The sequence below is a fragment of the Chiloscyllium plagiosum genome, unplaced genomic scaffold (assembly GCF_037043375.1).
Source record: "Chiloscyllium plagiosum isolate Xiang-an unplaced genomic scaffold, Cpla_swu_hap1 HiC_scaffold_42, whole genome shotgun sequence".
In the NCBI taxonomy this organism is placed as follows: Eukaryota; Metazoa; Chordata; class Chondrichthyes; order Orectolobiformes; family Hemiscylliidae; genus Chiloscyllium; species Chiloscyllium plagiosum.
Window position 1 is genome coordinate 10,359,682 of NW_028270180.1, and position 15,526 is coordinate 10,375,207.

The 15,526-nt window shown below is 47.3% G+C and overlaps 1 protein-coding gene across 4 annotated transcripts in view; it reads right to left on the bottom strand.

Moving 5' to 3' along the window:
* The window catches only part of LOC122542481 (AT-rich interactive domain-containing protein 3A-like), a 210,247-nt gene that overhangs the window by 181,512 nt on the left and 13,209 nt on the right, over positions 1–15,526 (bottom strand). The gene's annotated exons all lie outside the window — the stretch shown is intronic.

Here is a 15,526-nt window from a genome sequence, read left to right on the forward strand (position 1 = left end):
GACAGGTCAGGGGATCGAGTTGCTGGAGGTTAGAAGCTAGGATGAGGTGGGGGAAGGGGAAATGAGGAAACTGTTGAAATCCACATTGATGCCCTGGGGTTGAAGTGTTCCGAGGCGGAAGATGAGGCGTTCTTCCTCCAGGCGTCTGGTGGTGAGGGAGCGGCGGTGGAGGAGGCCCAGCACCTCCATATCCTCGGCAGAGTGGGAGGGGGAGTTGAAATGTTGAGCCACTGGGCGATTTGGTTGATTGGTGCGGGTGTCTTGGAGATGTTCCCTAAAGCGCTCTGGTAGGAGGCGCCCAGTCTCCCCAATGTAGAGGATACCGCATCGGGAGCAATGGATACAATAGATGATATTAGTGGATGTGCAGGTAAAACTTTGATGGATGTGGAAAGCTCCTTTGGGGCCTTGGATAGAGGTGAGGGAGGAGGTGTGGGCGCAGGTTTTACAGTTCCTGCGGTGGCAGGGGAAAGTGCCAGGATGGGAGGGTGGGTTGTAGGGGGGCGTGGACCTGACTAGGTAGTCACGGAGGGAACGGTCTTTGCGGAAGGCGGAGAGGGGTAGGGAGGGAAATATATCCCTGGTGGTGGGGTCTGTTTGGACGTGGCGGAAATGTCGGCGGATGATTTGGTTTATGCGAAGGTTGGTAGGGTGGAAGGTGAGCACCAGGGGCATTCTGTCCTTGTTGCGGTTGGAGGGGTTGGGTCTGAGGGCGGAGGTGCGGGATGTGGACGAGATGCGTTGGAGGGCATCTTTAACCACGTGGGAAGGGAAATTGCGGTCTCTAAAGAAGGAGGCCATCTGGTGTGTTCTATAGTGTAACCGCTCCTCCTGGGAGCAGATACGGCGGAGGCGGAGGAATTGGGAATACGGGATGGCATTTTTGCAAGAGGTAGGGTGGGAAGAGGTGTAATCCAGGTAGCTGTGGGAGTCGGTGGGTTTGTAGAAGATGTCAGTGTCAAGTCGGTCGTCACTGATGGAGATGGAGAGGTCCAGGAAGGGGAGGGAGGTGTCAGAGATGGTCCAGGTAAATTTAAGGTCAGGGTGGAATGTGTTGGTGAAGTTGATGAATTGCTCAACCTCCTCGCGGGAGCACGAGGTGGCGCCAATGCAGTCATCAATGTAGCGGAGGAAGAGGTGGGGAGTGGTGCCGGTGTAATTACGGAAGATCAACTGCTCTACGTAGCCAACAAAGAGACAGGCATAGCTGGGGCCCATACGTGTGCCCATGGCTACCCCTTTGGTCTGGAGGAAGTGGGAGGATTCAAAGGAGAAATTGTTAAGGGTGAGGAGCAGTTCGGCCAAACGAATGAGAGTGTCGGTGGAGGGGTACTGTTGGGAACGTCTGGAGAGGAAAAAACGGAGGGCTTGGAGGCCCTGGTCATGGCGGATGGTCCTGATGAAGGGCTTTTGCCCGAAACGTCGATTTTGCCTGTCCTCGGATGCTGCCTGGATTGCTGTGCTCTTCCAGCACCACTGATCCAGAATCTGGTTTCCAGCATCTGCAGTCATTGTTTTTACCTTACAGAATTTTAGTTACCAAGGAAGGCGATTTGGTTAATCGTGAATTAAAAGGATCATTCCATTCGTAGTAAGGGGATAGCAAGAGGTAAAATTGCTACAGTCCAATAGGAGAGAGAGAGAGAAAGTGAGGACTGAAGATACTGGAGAGTTAAAGTCCAAAAGTATGGCACTGGAAAAGCAGAGCCAGTCAGGCAGCATCAGAGGAGCAGGAGAGTCAATGTTTCGGGAAGCCATTCATCAGGAATGTGGGGGGTGGAGGAGGGGCTGAGAGATAAATGGGAGGGTGGGAATGGGGTAGCTGGGAGAGAGATAGATAGATGCAGATGGGGGTAATGCTGATAGGTGAAGGTAGAGTGGATAGTTGGGAAGGCAGATGGACAGGTAGGGCAGTTCAAGAGGGTGGTGCCGAGTCGGAAGGTCGGATCTGGAACTAGATTGGGGGGGGGGGAAGAGGGGAAGATGATGAAACCAGTGAAGTCCCAGAAGACCATAGCCTGCCCTCTCATTAAAGAGAGGCAACTAGTAGTGGTTTAAACCCGAAGGTCACTGTGCCTCAGGCAAGGGGAGAGGTTGAGAAGGAGAGTCCTTCGTGGTCACCTCAGCCTGATGTGAGAATTGAACCCCCACTGTTGGTGTCACTCGACATCATAAATCAGGCATCCAGCCAACTGAGCTAACCAATCCCCCAGCTCTGGATATAGCAGTGGTGGTGGTGGTGGTGGTGATGATGATGATGTGTTTGGTAACTGTGAGATCAGCAGAGAGAGTGAAACGCGTGACATAGACTCAGAGTGGAGGAGAGTGAAGGGAGGCACTGTACGTGTAATGCAGGCCTTAGTGTAGATAGTTGACAGTATTACTGAGAGTGAGAGAGCTTTACTCAAAGTTGAGGATAAATTGGGCCTGCAAGGGACTTAGAACTGGATCAGCTTGGTAAAGTTGTCTCTGTTCTAACTGTGTCCACTGGAATCATATATTGCCTTAGATGGATTCATTTTCACCAATCCTTCCCATTGGTCGCAGTCCACGTTACCGATAAAGTTTCATTTCATTGTCACGTTGGGTCCCATTGAAAGTACCTGGGATGGCTTTGGTCGATTTGAGAGAGCAATCTTTCCTGCGAGTTTTACTTTAGCCGACTGATACCACAGGAGGAACGATGTCACTCCACGTCCATGAGAGAGTAGCATCCAAGGAGCAGGAGAATCAACGTTTCGGGGACAGGCCCTTCATCAGGGATCCAAGAGGACTTATGCCAGAAATATTGATTCTCCTGCTACTCAGATACTACCTGACCTGCTGTGCTTTTCCAGCACCACACTCTAATCTCTGATCTCCAGCATCTGCAGTCCTCACTTTCTCCACAGTAGAGTAATTGAATCTTCTTGTAGAGTAAATTGGTTCATTCCAGATGACTTAACGGCTGGTAACATTATATCTCAAACTCATGCTGGTCTTAGGGGACAACTGAACTCAAGGTAAAAGTAAGCACAACTACTGCTTTAGCGATGTGCTATTTACAGAGAGAACAACTCAGGAACCTGTTCAGACACATGGCGAATCAATGGAGAAACAGTTAGCTCCACCCAGGAACACCGTGTTCTATAGCTAATGGGTGGAGCTTCTCTAGAGATGTCAGTTAACCCTTTCAAGTCCTACAACACACTGAAGCTCCTGTGACAGTCCAGGTCGTTAGAACTCAGTGAACTCGATCCATTCAGCAAACTCCCAGAAGTGAAGGGCTTTCATTTTAAATAGCGTCTTTCACAACTTCACCACATCCCAAAATCGCCATACAGTCAATGAAACACTCTGAAGTGTCCTGGCTGCTATAATGTAGGTGTTGGCACCAGTCGTGCATTGATGACTGGGTAGTCTTTAATGTTAATTAAAAGGATAACATGGACTGTCACATGTCGGAGAATCCAGCCTTACCTTTTTGACACAGGGGTCTTTAATATCCAGTTGGTGAAGGCACTGTTGGAGCACTGTTTTATGTTCTGGTTGCCCTACTATAGGAAGGATGTTATTAAATTGGAAAGGATACAGAAATATTTGTACGGATGTTACTGGGACTGGAGGGTTTGAGTTACAAGGAGAGACTGGATAGGCCAAGACTTCTTCCCCCGGCAGCGTAGGAGGTTGAAGGGTGACCTTACAGAGGTTTATAAAATCATGAGGGGCATAGATGAGGTGAACAGTAAAAGTCTTTTCCCTGGGGGAGTTCAAAACAAGAGGGCATCATTTTAGAATGAGAGGAGACGGATTTAAATGGGACCGGAGGACAACTTTTTCCACACAAAGGGTGGGTGGTAGGCAGAACGAACTGCCCGAGGGTGTGGTGGATGCAGGTACAGTTACAACATTGGAGAGAGATTTGGACAGATGCATTAATAGGAAAGATTTACAGAGATATGAGTCAAATGCAAGCAAGTGGGACTATTTTCATTTGGGAAACCTGGTTGGATTGAAGGGTCGGTTTCCATGCTGTAGGACTCTGGCTGAGAGGAAATTGGGGACGCCATTTAACATCTCACCCAAACAACTGGTACTTACTAAAGTTAAAAAAAAACTTTCTAACAGTGCACACTAATGTTTGACACTATGGTGAGAACACATTACGTTTGATGACACTCTCATTCTCTTTCCTGCCTTGGCTGCTCAGTGAATTGTGTGGACAGAACCTGACAGCCTTTTACACAGAGCAGCTGTCTATAGTGTTGACTAAAACATCACTTTATCATTCTTTCCCAACACCCCAACCTCTCACCCCCACTTTCCAGAAAATAAAACACCCTCCGAGTTAAACTCCCAGATCAGGAAAACAATGTGGGAGCTTCAGCACTGACAGGAGAGCTCTGATGGATTTATGAGGCAGTCTGGGCTGAGGTGAAAGTGACTGAGGCCTTTTCCACTAGGCCGCAGTGTTGACAAGTCTCCCCCACCCCCTCCTCTGCCTGATGTCAGCATCCGGTTGCAGTTCTTTTGTTGGCCTACTTGTTCAACAATTATTTACTCTTGTGCTGGTGGTACAATGAAGGGTCAACATTCAAAAGGCTTCCATCAATGACGAGCAACAGGCTTGTGAAAATGGAGGACAAATGGACTGACACAATATGGGGGCACTCCCATCAGATAGAAGAGGGAAGTTAAAAAGATATCACAATCACTTTCAATAACTTGGCTATTGGCAAAAATATGGGAATAATTAAATAGATGAATGATATTCTAAAGTTATATTGACAATTTTTAAGAGATAAAACACTCTAGAAATACTCTTTATTCTTAAGTTTGTAACAGTATGTAGAAAACAAAACAAAATTTAACTTTTCTCCATCCTGCATGCGTTGCACTCTGAGGTGCCTCAATTACTTTTTTGGTTTTAAAAATTTCTTTCCAATTTTCTCCCATCCTCTCCAGATCCAGAAAGATCCTGCTGGGGAGACGATGGCCTAGTGGCACTGTTACTGGACTGTTAATCCAGAGATCCGGGTAATGTTCTGGGGACCTGGGATTGAAATCCCATCCGGCCGATTTGAAATCAATAAAAATCTGGAATTCATGACCACAAATCGTTTGTTGGAAAGGCCAACATTGGTGCTTTAGGGAAGAAAACTTAGGCCCTTACCTTGTCCCTTTGATCAGTGAATCCTGACAGTGTGGAAGCAGGCCATTTGACCCATAGCCCTGCATTTCCCATGCCTAACCCACCTAGCTTGTACATCCCTGAACACTACGGGCAATTTAGCCTGGCTAATCTACCTTGACCTGCACATCTTTGGACTGCGGGAGGAAACCGGAGTACCCGAAGGAAACCCACGCAGACACAGGGAGAATGTGCAAACTCCACACAGACAGCTGCCCGAGGGTGGAATCGAACCAGTTCCAGCATTTCAATGAACAAGTTGAATAACTCTTAAAAAAAAAACATTTCACTGGATGTGTTAGTCATTCTTAGGAACTCTCACCCACAGCAATGTGCCCCTTTAATTAAAAGAAGTGTATCAGACATGGCAAACATTTTGTTCATTTAAGTAGGTAGGTTCTGATTTACAACTTCAACCAATCAGGCAGCAGCTGCCAGAGATTTGCATCATCTTTCCCTCAACGTCATTGAACATCAGGAGATTCAGATGGGCCAAGCAGCAAGGCCAATCCAAGTGTCTGACAACCAAAGCGGCTCTCTCCAATTCTAGCAGAGTACACCCAGCTCACTCTGTGGCCATCTAACTGTTCAGTGTATTAACAATGGAGAGGTCCTGTGGCTCAGCCCTGCCCCTGCCTCTGAGCCAGATTCCTGGTGAAGGGCTTTAGCCCGAAACGTCAATTCTCCTGCTTCTCGGATGCTGCCTGACCTGCTGTGCTTTTCCAGCATCACACTCTCAACTCGGATCTCTAGCGTCTCCAGAAGTTTCTCCTCCATCATAATTCGGCCAACCCAGTTATCACGAGAGTTTGATATAGGGTCATACAGCACAGAAACAGACCCTTTAATCCAACCAGTCCATGCTGACCATAATTGCAAACTAAACTAGTCCCACCTGCCTGCTCCTGGGCGAACAGAGTCTCTAAACCAATCACATTTGAAATGGGAATGTCGAGTCCTCAATCTAGAGCTTCTGGTAACATCTTTGAGAGTCGTTCCAGCAAAAACCAACTATAAGAACATCTAAGATTTAAGGCGATGCTTTGTCTGCCTTATGTGTCAATGCGACCTGGGAGGAGATCAAACTAACACAAGATAAAGCAAAAATGAACACGGATGCTGGAGATCAGAAACACACAAAAACGGAAACTTCTGGAGAAACTCAGCAGGCCTGGCAGCATCTGAGCAGGGTTCCTTTTCTTTCATATATGGGATGTGTGCGTTGCTGGCTGGGCTAGCATTTATTGCCAGTCCCTAGTTGCCCCTTGAGCAGGTGATGGTGAGCTGCCTTCTTGAACCGCCGTAGCCCACCTGCTGTGGGTTGACCCACAATGCCCTTAAGGAGGGAATTCTAGGATTTTGTCCCAATGGCACTGCAGGAACGGTGATATATTTCCAAATTGGGATGGTAAGTGGCTTGAAGGGGGAATCTTGTAAGGGGTGGTGTTCCCATGTATCTGTTGCCCTATCCTTCTAGATGGAAGTGGCTATGGGTTTGGAAGGTCTTCACTAAATTCACTTCAATTTATTTTATATATTGATTCAATTTTCAAAAAACATTTTTCATTCAGTTTATCATCTATTCTGGAGAGGCAAAGTATCTCAAAAAAATGAAAAACAGTTGAAGCAAGTGGTTTTACTTTGCCACGATGCTGTGTCAATGCAAGTGATATTTCCCACTAATGGGGTATGACTGTTAATCATATAGATATCTGTCCACAACAGAATTGAACAAAGTCATGTAGACATGTCAGCATCAGCTGATGCCCGCTAGGTAGAATGTATATCCCAATGCCAGGGTGATCAAATCAAACAACTTGATTGGAGCGGCATGGTGGCTCAGTGGTTAGCACTGCTGCCTCACAATGCCAGGGAGCCAGGCTCAATTCCAGCCTCGGGTGACTGTGTCCAGTTTGCACATTCTCCCTATGTATGTGAAGGCCCCCTCTGGGTGCTCCAGTTTCCTCCCATACTCCAATGATGTGCAGCTTAGGGTGGATTGGCTATGCCAAATTGCCCAGATGTGCAGATTAGGTTGGCTAGCCATGGGAAATGCAGAGTGATAGGGTATTGGGGTGGGTCTGGGTGGGATGCTCTTTGGAGGTCAGTGTGGACTCGATGGGCTGAATGACCTGCTTCCACACTGGAATGATTCTATGAACTTGGTTCAGCCGTCATTAGCAGGTAGGGTACAAAGACCATGCTCAACCAACTCACGCTTGCAAAACCACAATCAGCCACTGCTAGATGTCATTCCATGATTGCTCAGCAAGTGCTGTCCAATCCTGTGCACACTTGTAGCTACATGAACAATCTGTGAAGATGATCAGTCAGACACGTTACACGGTTCACACACGCTTGCTGGAAGTGACATACATTCATAACTGGGCCCTGCTCTCTGCAAACAAAAGGAATAGGTTTAAGCCTTGCACCTTTCTTAGATTTCCCAGAAACTCAGAGCCTGTAGTTACCCATTTCCATCACCTATACCAACACCTTGGCCAATCACCACAGCCTGAGCCAACCAGTCAGTAGCCTTTTCTCTTGTAGTATAAATTGTGGTGATGGTTCGAAATTTGGCATTCTTGCATTGGTCCTGACAAGGGCAAGATGGAAAGCTCCCAAACATCTCTCTTTTCAGCAAGAAATGAATGCCTAGTTTAGCAAGAGGTGCAATGAAGCTGGGAAAAATTCCAGTTGGCTTACCCACACAACCTAAAGGCAATTAACAGGAGTTTGCATTTCCTCATGGATGACCCTTCAATTGTTTTCTGATATGCCTTGGCAAGACACTCAACTGTACCACTCCTTTCCCAGGGTCTGAGGGATAGGCAATAAAAGTTCAGTTAGGGCAAAAAGTGTGACACATTCCCAGGTTGTGTCATGCTGGGTAAAACATTCCACTGCGTCACAACTGAGTTGGGACTTTTACAAAGATAATCATTCCCCACAGCCCCTGTGTAACTGAAAAGAAACTGGAGTTGGCTAGAAATATGTATTCATAAAATTCACAGCAGCAGAGGGAGGGCGGGCGGACAGTAACAGGATACTGTAAGTAACTTAATCAATGTGTCCAATTCAAGCTTCCTTTTTTTTGCTAAATGAATGGGGAAATTTAATATTGCTGTTTGGCAAGCACATTAAATTGCTGTGGCTAACCTCACGGCACGTGGAAACTTAATAGCCCAATTAAACTTTTTAAAATTGGCACATGAGAAAATAGAAGACCCGGAGAATGAAAGGGAAATGAGTGAGAATGACAGAGTGTGGCGAGCAAGTTCATTTAATCACTGAAAGGGGAGGTCAGCTTCCAATTAGAGCTGGATATCGAGGCCCTCGCTTCAACAGTGGAGTGAGAGACTACTCCGGGAAGCATGGATTTGACTGACAAATTCACATGCACAGATGCACACTAGTGCGCAGACACACTGCCAAGACAAATACTGGGTATACCAATATATACGCAGACACACACACACGCAGACACACAGCAGACACACTGATGCATACACAGCTTAACACACACACAGAGCAGACACACTGATGCATACACAGCTACACACAGAGCAGACACACTGATGCACACACAACTGCACACAACAGACACACTGATGCACACACATACAGCAGACACACTGATAGCTACACACACACACACAGAGCAGACACACTGATGCATACACAGCTACACACAACAGACACACTGATGCACACACATACAGCAGACACAGAGCAGACTTACCCCTAATGCATACACAGCCACACACACACCCCCTAAATGCATACAGACACAGATACACATGACCTGTGCCAGACACACTGATATGCTAACTTTCACATAGTGACACGCACACACATACAACAACACAAATGCACTGACTACACACACAGCCCAGACACATTGATACACATACACACGCACACAACCCGACACGTGCACATACATCAGAACTCTGTCTCGTTGGTTCTTTATAGTTAGCAGCACAGACTCAACGGGCTGAATGGCTACCTTCCGTGCAGCAATCACACCAGGCACTCTCAAACTGGTCTCAGTGCCCTGCAGGAGGAGGAGTTGGGCAAAGCCGTCATCATGGGCTCCATATTCTGACCGACACCTTGGAGAGAGGCAGTTCATTGCCATGAAGGGTGGGACTTGAAGGGAACGTGCCTCTGATCAGCATACCCCACAGCCCATCAACACTTGTGTAAAGAATATTGTATACGTGGACAGGGAACACAGAGTAGGATAGAGAGTGTGCAGAGTAGGTGACAGCGGACAGGAGATCATGCCTCATTGCACTGGGCAGAATGTGGGCCTGGTGTGGAGACAGACAGGAGGCAAGCAGGATATCTTAAAAGAATACTGAACTACCTCAGGGCAAGCCCATTTGATGGTGTCAACCGCGGCTCCACAGCGGCACTCTGAGCTTTGGGTCAGAGATTCACATTCCACAGACCAATGGGACTGAGGGAGTGCTGCAGTGCCGGAGATGCCACTGTATAACAGAGGGAGTGCTGCAGTGCCGGAGGGGCCACTGTGTAACAGAGGGAGTGCTGCAGGGCCGGAGATGCCACTGTATAACAGAGGGAGTGCTGCAGGGCCGGAGGGGCCACTGTGTAACAGAGGGAGTGCTGCAGTGCCGGAGGGGCCACTGTGTAACAGAAGGAGTGCTGCAGGGCCGGAGGGGCCACTGTGTAACAGAGGGAGTGCTGCAGTGCCAGAGGTACCACCGTATAACAGAGGGAGTGCTGCAGTGCCAGAGGGACCACTGTATAACAGAGGGAGTGCTGCAGTGCCAGAGGTGCCACCGTATAACAGAGGGAGTGCTGCAGTGCCAGAGGGACCACTGTATAACAGAGGGAGTGCTGCAGGGCCGGAGGGGCCACTGTATAACAGAGGGAGTGCTGCAGTGCCGGAGGGCCATGACATAACAGGGAGCTCAAGGCAATGTCGAAATCGCACCGTGCTATTTCGAAGAGGGGAACACGTTCACCCTCGGTATGCCGGCCAACAATTTTAATCAAACATCCAACGATCTGGTATTTATCATTGGTATGATCTTACAGCGCAGAAGGAAGGACACTGTACTATCTACTTCAAAGCAGTAACCTTTGCTGGCCTCAGGATGCTCTGAAAGGGATTGCACCAATGAAGGAAGGAATGAAAAATGCCCAAGTAATTTGGGATGTCCTGCTCCAGCCAAGAGAGCTCAGTGTTTGGCAGCAAAACACACAGCAAGCCTCCTGCTGACAGGTGCCGGTTAATTCAATTAAGAGCTAAGCAACGCTAAAGCACCTGCATATTCGCGCTCTTGACAGGCCAAGTATTGTTGGCACGGGCTGGTTATAAATCTTTTGAAACCCATCCAAAACAAGGAGCTGTGCCAGAGGGGCTTGTGGTGAGTGTTCTTTGAAAGCTCAGCTTGGCCACCTGCCAAACATCACAGTTTCAATTTTCATACGAACAGATGGCAGCTATTACCAACACTGGTTTGTGGTACAGTTACACTAATAACCTCTCAACTCTGTCAAGAAATATACTACTCGCTATCTTTCATTGCTCTCCTCTGCAGCAACCTCCCAACTCCCTCAAACTGCTTAATACATCAGCGACCTGTTAAACACACACATCCTAACCACCCTGCATCTCACTCCAGCAAGCTCTGCAGTGAGCAGTGGTCACAATTCAGGATTCCACATCAGTGTTGTTCAATCATTGAAATGATTTGAAATACTCCCCCGTCCCCCTCCTCTCCATTGGGCTGATGACAGGCAAGACACAAGAGAAAAGACATGGAGATAGAAAGAGGTCAAGAGAGAGCGAGCGCGCGCGAGAGACAGACAGCGCAAGAGAGAGAGCGAGAGAGAACCAGAGAGCATGAAAGAGAATGACAGAACCTGGGACCACAGAGAGGGATGCATGAGGGAGAGAGAGAGAGAAATATTGAACATAAGTGAGGGAGAGAGGGCATAAAAGGAGAGAGAGAGCGAGAGCGAGAGAGAAAGTGAGAGAGAGCGAGCGTGTAGAGAGGAGAGAAGCTAACAAGAGAAAAGAAAAAGGAGTAAGTGCCCAGTTACTAACAGAACACAGTCATTTTCATCCCCTGGTCAAGGATGGCAGTAAGGAATTGGAAAGGCCACCTCAGATATGAGCATAGGATTTAGATTAGATTACTTACAGATTTGATTCCCTACAGTGAGGAAAGAGGCCCTTCGGCCCAACAAGTCCACACTGTCCCTCCGAAAAGCAACCCACACAGACCCATTCCCCTACATTTACCCCTTCACCTAACACTACACGCAATTTAGCATGGCCAATTAACCTAACCTGCACATCTTTGGACTGTGGGAGGAAACCGGAGCAATCGGAGGAAACCCACGCAGACACGGGGAGAATGTGCAAACTCCACACAGACAGTTGCCCGAGGCGGGAATTGAACCTGGGTCTCTGGTGCTGTGAGGCAGATGTGCTAACCACCGTGCCACCGTGCCGCCCAAACTTAGAACAACATTATGAAACGGAACAGTGCCTGGTCCACATAACCTACCCACTCAATTCTTTTTCTCTCATGAGTGAAAAAGAGTGTATTTTTATGGTCACAACGCCCAGCATCAACTTAACATTGTCCAAATCGCAAAACAGCAAAAACTCGGGATTTCACTACAGAGGTCACCAACTCCTTCTCCATTTTGGTCTTCCTAATCCATTACTGCCTTTACCAAAGGGTAATAAACCTCGGCACAGACCAACATGTTTCCACACTGTCTGGGGAAATGGAACAGTTTCCAAAAGAAAGAAGGAACTTTTATACTTGGGCTTCAAAGTTATGCTAAGTCCTTGGGAATTCAGAGGAAACCACAGAGAGAAAGACTTACATTTTTATTGGTGCTTGGACAGGACTTCCCAAAGTGTTTCACAAGTAAAGTTAAGTACTTGTGACATGTAATGACTGTTGTAATCAGAGAGCAGACTGACTCTATCCTGTGGCCATTCGGTCCATCATTAATGCCCGAATAACAAGCTCTGCTGCCCTTGGTCTGCTGTTGTAGCCCTCCAAATGTCTCCTCCCCAGTTAGTCAATGCTCTCTGAGGCCTTTACTGAATCCCCACCGTCCAAGTGCAGTCCATGTCTCAAATTAAAACTTGACTGCTCGGAAAAAAAGTGAGGACTGCAGATTCTGGAGATCAAAATCGAGAGCATGGTGCTGGAAAAGCACAGCAGGTCAGGCAGCACCCAAGGAGCAGGAGAACTGACGTTTCGGGCTTAGGATGTTCAAGCACACTAGACATCATATCATTCAAAAGGAGACTGGAGTCACTCATGCCCAGTTTATTTTCTGGATGATAGCACATCCTTACCTGATCTGGCCTACATGTGACTCCAGACCCACAGCAAAGTGATTAACACTTAACTGCCCACTGGGCAATTAGGGATGGGTGATAAATGTTGCCTGGCCAGTGATGCCCTCATCTTGTGAACGAATAAAGGAAAATAAAAATCTGGCCTTTCTTTTCTGCCCCCCCCACCCCCTTCACCCACTTCAAGTTGCTATAACTAAGTGGCTTCCTGGGAAGGAGAGCTAATGGAGAAGCATCATTAGACTCGAAGTATTAACTTCTGCCCCATAGTTACTGCCAGACCTGCTGAGTTCCACCAGAAATTTATGTTTTCGAGTCAATCACCTTCGTTTGGGGCTGTTAGTCATGAAACAGCCATAAGGATTGAATTTCCTGATCTGAAAAAGCACACATTTGGAATTTTTGAGTGAACCATAGAATCCCTACATGTGGAAACAGGACCATTGGCCCAACAAGTCCACATCAACCCTCCAGAGTCACCCACCCAAACCCATTCCCCTACTCTATTACTCTACATTTACCCATGACTAATGCACCTAACCTACACATCCTTGAATACGATGAGCAATTTAGCATGGCCAATTCACCTGACCTCCACATCTTTGGATCTAATTCTGTCTTAGCGAATCACGAGCGATCCGGTCAAAGATCTGTGCTGCCTGGAGTTGAAGGATCTGAGTCTGCAGGAACCACTGAAGGGTAATGTGATCTCTTTGGATGGTGGGAGGAAGCCAGAGCACCCAAAGGAAACCCACACCGACACAGGGAAAACAAGCAAACTCCACACAGACAGACAGTCACCCGAGGGTGGGATCAAACCTGGGTCCCTGGCACTGTGAGTCGGCAGTGCTAACCACGGAACCACTGTGCTGCCCCACCTGGTTCACTAAAGTCCTTTCGGGGAGTAAATCTACCGTCCTTACCCAGCCTGCCTGAAGTGTGACCCACGGCAATGCATTAGACTTTGAGCTGGCCTCTGGACAATCAGGGATGGGGCATAAATGCTGGACTAGCCAATGACGTCTACACCGCGTCAAAGAGTATTTTTTAAAAAGTCCAGATCTCTGGTTTATTTGAGCAAATAACCAATAAACTTCAGTCAAGAAAAAAAAATAGAATTGAAGATAGAATTAATTTTACAAGTAATTTATGGGTCCGATCCTTTATTTACAGAATTGAAGATCCAACCAAACAGAACCCCAATCCATAACTTTGCTATTTTGGGGTGTGTAATTGTGACAGCGAGCACTGTATATCCATCAGGTCACCGTGCCAACCCTATAGATGGACCACAACAGAAACAATCAGGCTTTTCTTGAGAGGGTTGACTTATGACGAGAGATGGAGCAGACTGGGACCATACTCATCGAAATTTCGAAGGAGGAGGCTGGGGAACCTTTCAGAAACATATAAAATTATGACGGGAATAGATAAAATAGAAGCAGGGAGGTTGTTTGCACTGGCGGGGCATGGTCTCAAAACAAGAGGAAGCAGATTTAGGACCAAATTGAGGAGGAACGTCTTCACCCAAAGAGTTGTGAATCTGTGGAATTCCCTGCCCCAGTGAAGCAGTTGAGGCCACCGCATTGAGTGTTTTTAAGGCAAAGATAGATCAAATTTTGAAGAATAAAGGATTTAAGGGTGAGCAGGTGAGTACATGGAGCTGAGTCCACAAAAAGATCAGCCATGATCTTATTGAATGGTAGGCAGGCTGGAGGCGCCAGATGGCCTACTCCTGCTCTAGTTCTGATGTTCGTACGACAAGAAGAAACTATTGCTACTGGCAGGAGGTTGGATAATCAGGGGAGATAGATTCAAGTTAATTGGCAAGAGAAGTCAATTGAGAGTTTTTGCTTTGTTTCGAGAGAAAATACTGACTTGGAAGGGGGTGAGAAGCAGAATTGACAATAACTTTCAAAAATGAATTGGATCTTCGTTCACTTAGAAAAGGAAACTTTTGCCAGGTTCCAGGAAAAGAGGAACTAACTGGTAGCTTTTTTGAGGACTGGGCCAAATAGCCTCCTGTGCCTCAAATTAGGATCCCTTTGTATTCCTAAAGCTCATCACCACCAATTTATTTCATATTTCACTCCAGTTGCTTGAAGAGGCAATATCTCAATGGAGGATGTGTTCTCTTGGAGTCAGCCTCCTCATGAACATGAGTGCAATGACGCTTAGGTAATGAGCCAGGCGTGCAGGATGGACCCAACGGTCTCCTGCTTCACCATAACATTTCTGACACTCCGTGAGTGAGCTTCCTCCAGGTAAGAGGCGGAAAGCAATTCTCCGCGGTCCGTGTGACATAGAGAATCGAGTCACCGCTACATTGACTAGTTACCAACACTGTAGCCTAGGTCCCATCCACATGTTGAAACACCTGCAATGGGGTGGAGCACAGCTCCGACCTCTTCAGCTGATTCCACGCCTGGTTATCTCATGCTTCTAAACCGAAAAATTCACAACTCGCCCAGCGGTTGCATAGAAAGCAGCCAGTGGAACAAGGACAGCCCAATCCTTGATACTCCAAGCCATTCTGGAGCTACCTTTCCCAAATGCAATCTGTAAAGAGCACGTGAAGAAGGCACAAAGGGTCTCTGATAGTTCGCATCTCTCCTGGACCTTACACTCCTGATCCTGTTGCAGTCATTTCGACAGATGGAAACTTGTACGTTCAAACTATGACTCCACTACAGACACACAGACACACAGACACACACTAGACTCTGGGCAGGGATCACCGCTGTATTGAATAATCTCAAAACAATCCTCAACACCAAACTCAGCGATGAGCAAGATCAGGAGACCATGTTACGACAAGCCAAGCAGGACAAGGGAAACTTGTGAGTACGCGAGAAGGAAATATTGATTGCGTTGTGTCATTAGGTGGGGGCGGGGGAGGGGGAATAGTTCATAAGTGTGGATCAGTTGGTCCAAATAGCTGCTTTCCAAATGGTCATGCCAATGTAGATTGGATGTGGAGCTCCACAATTAATTTG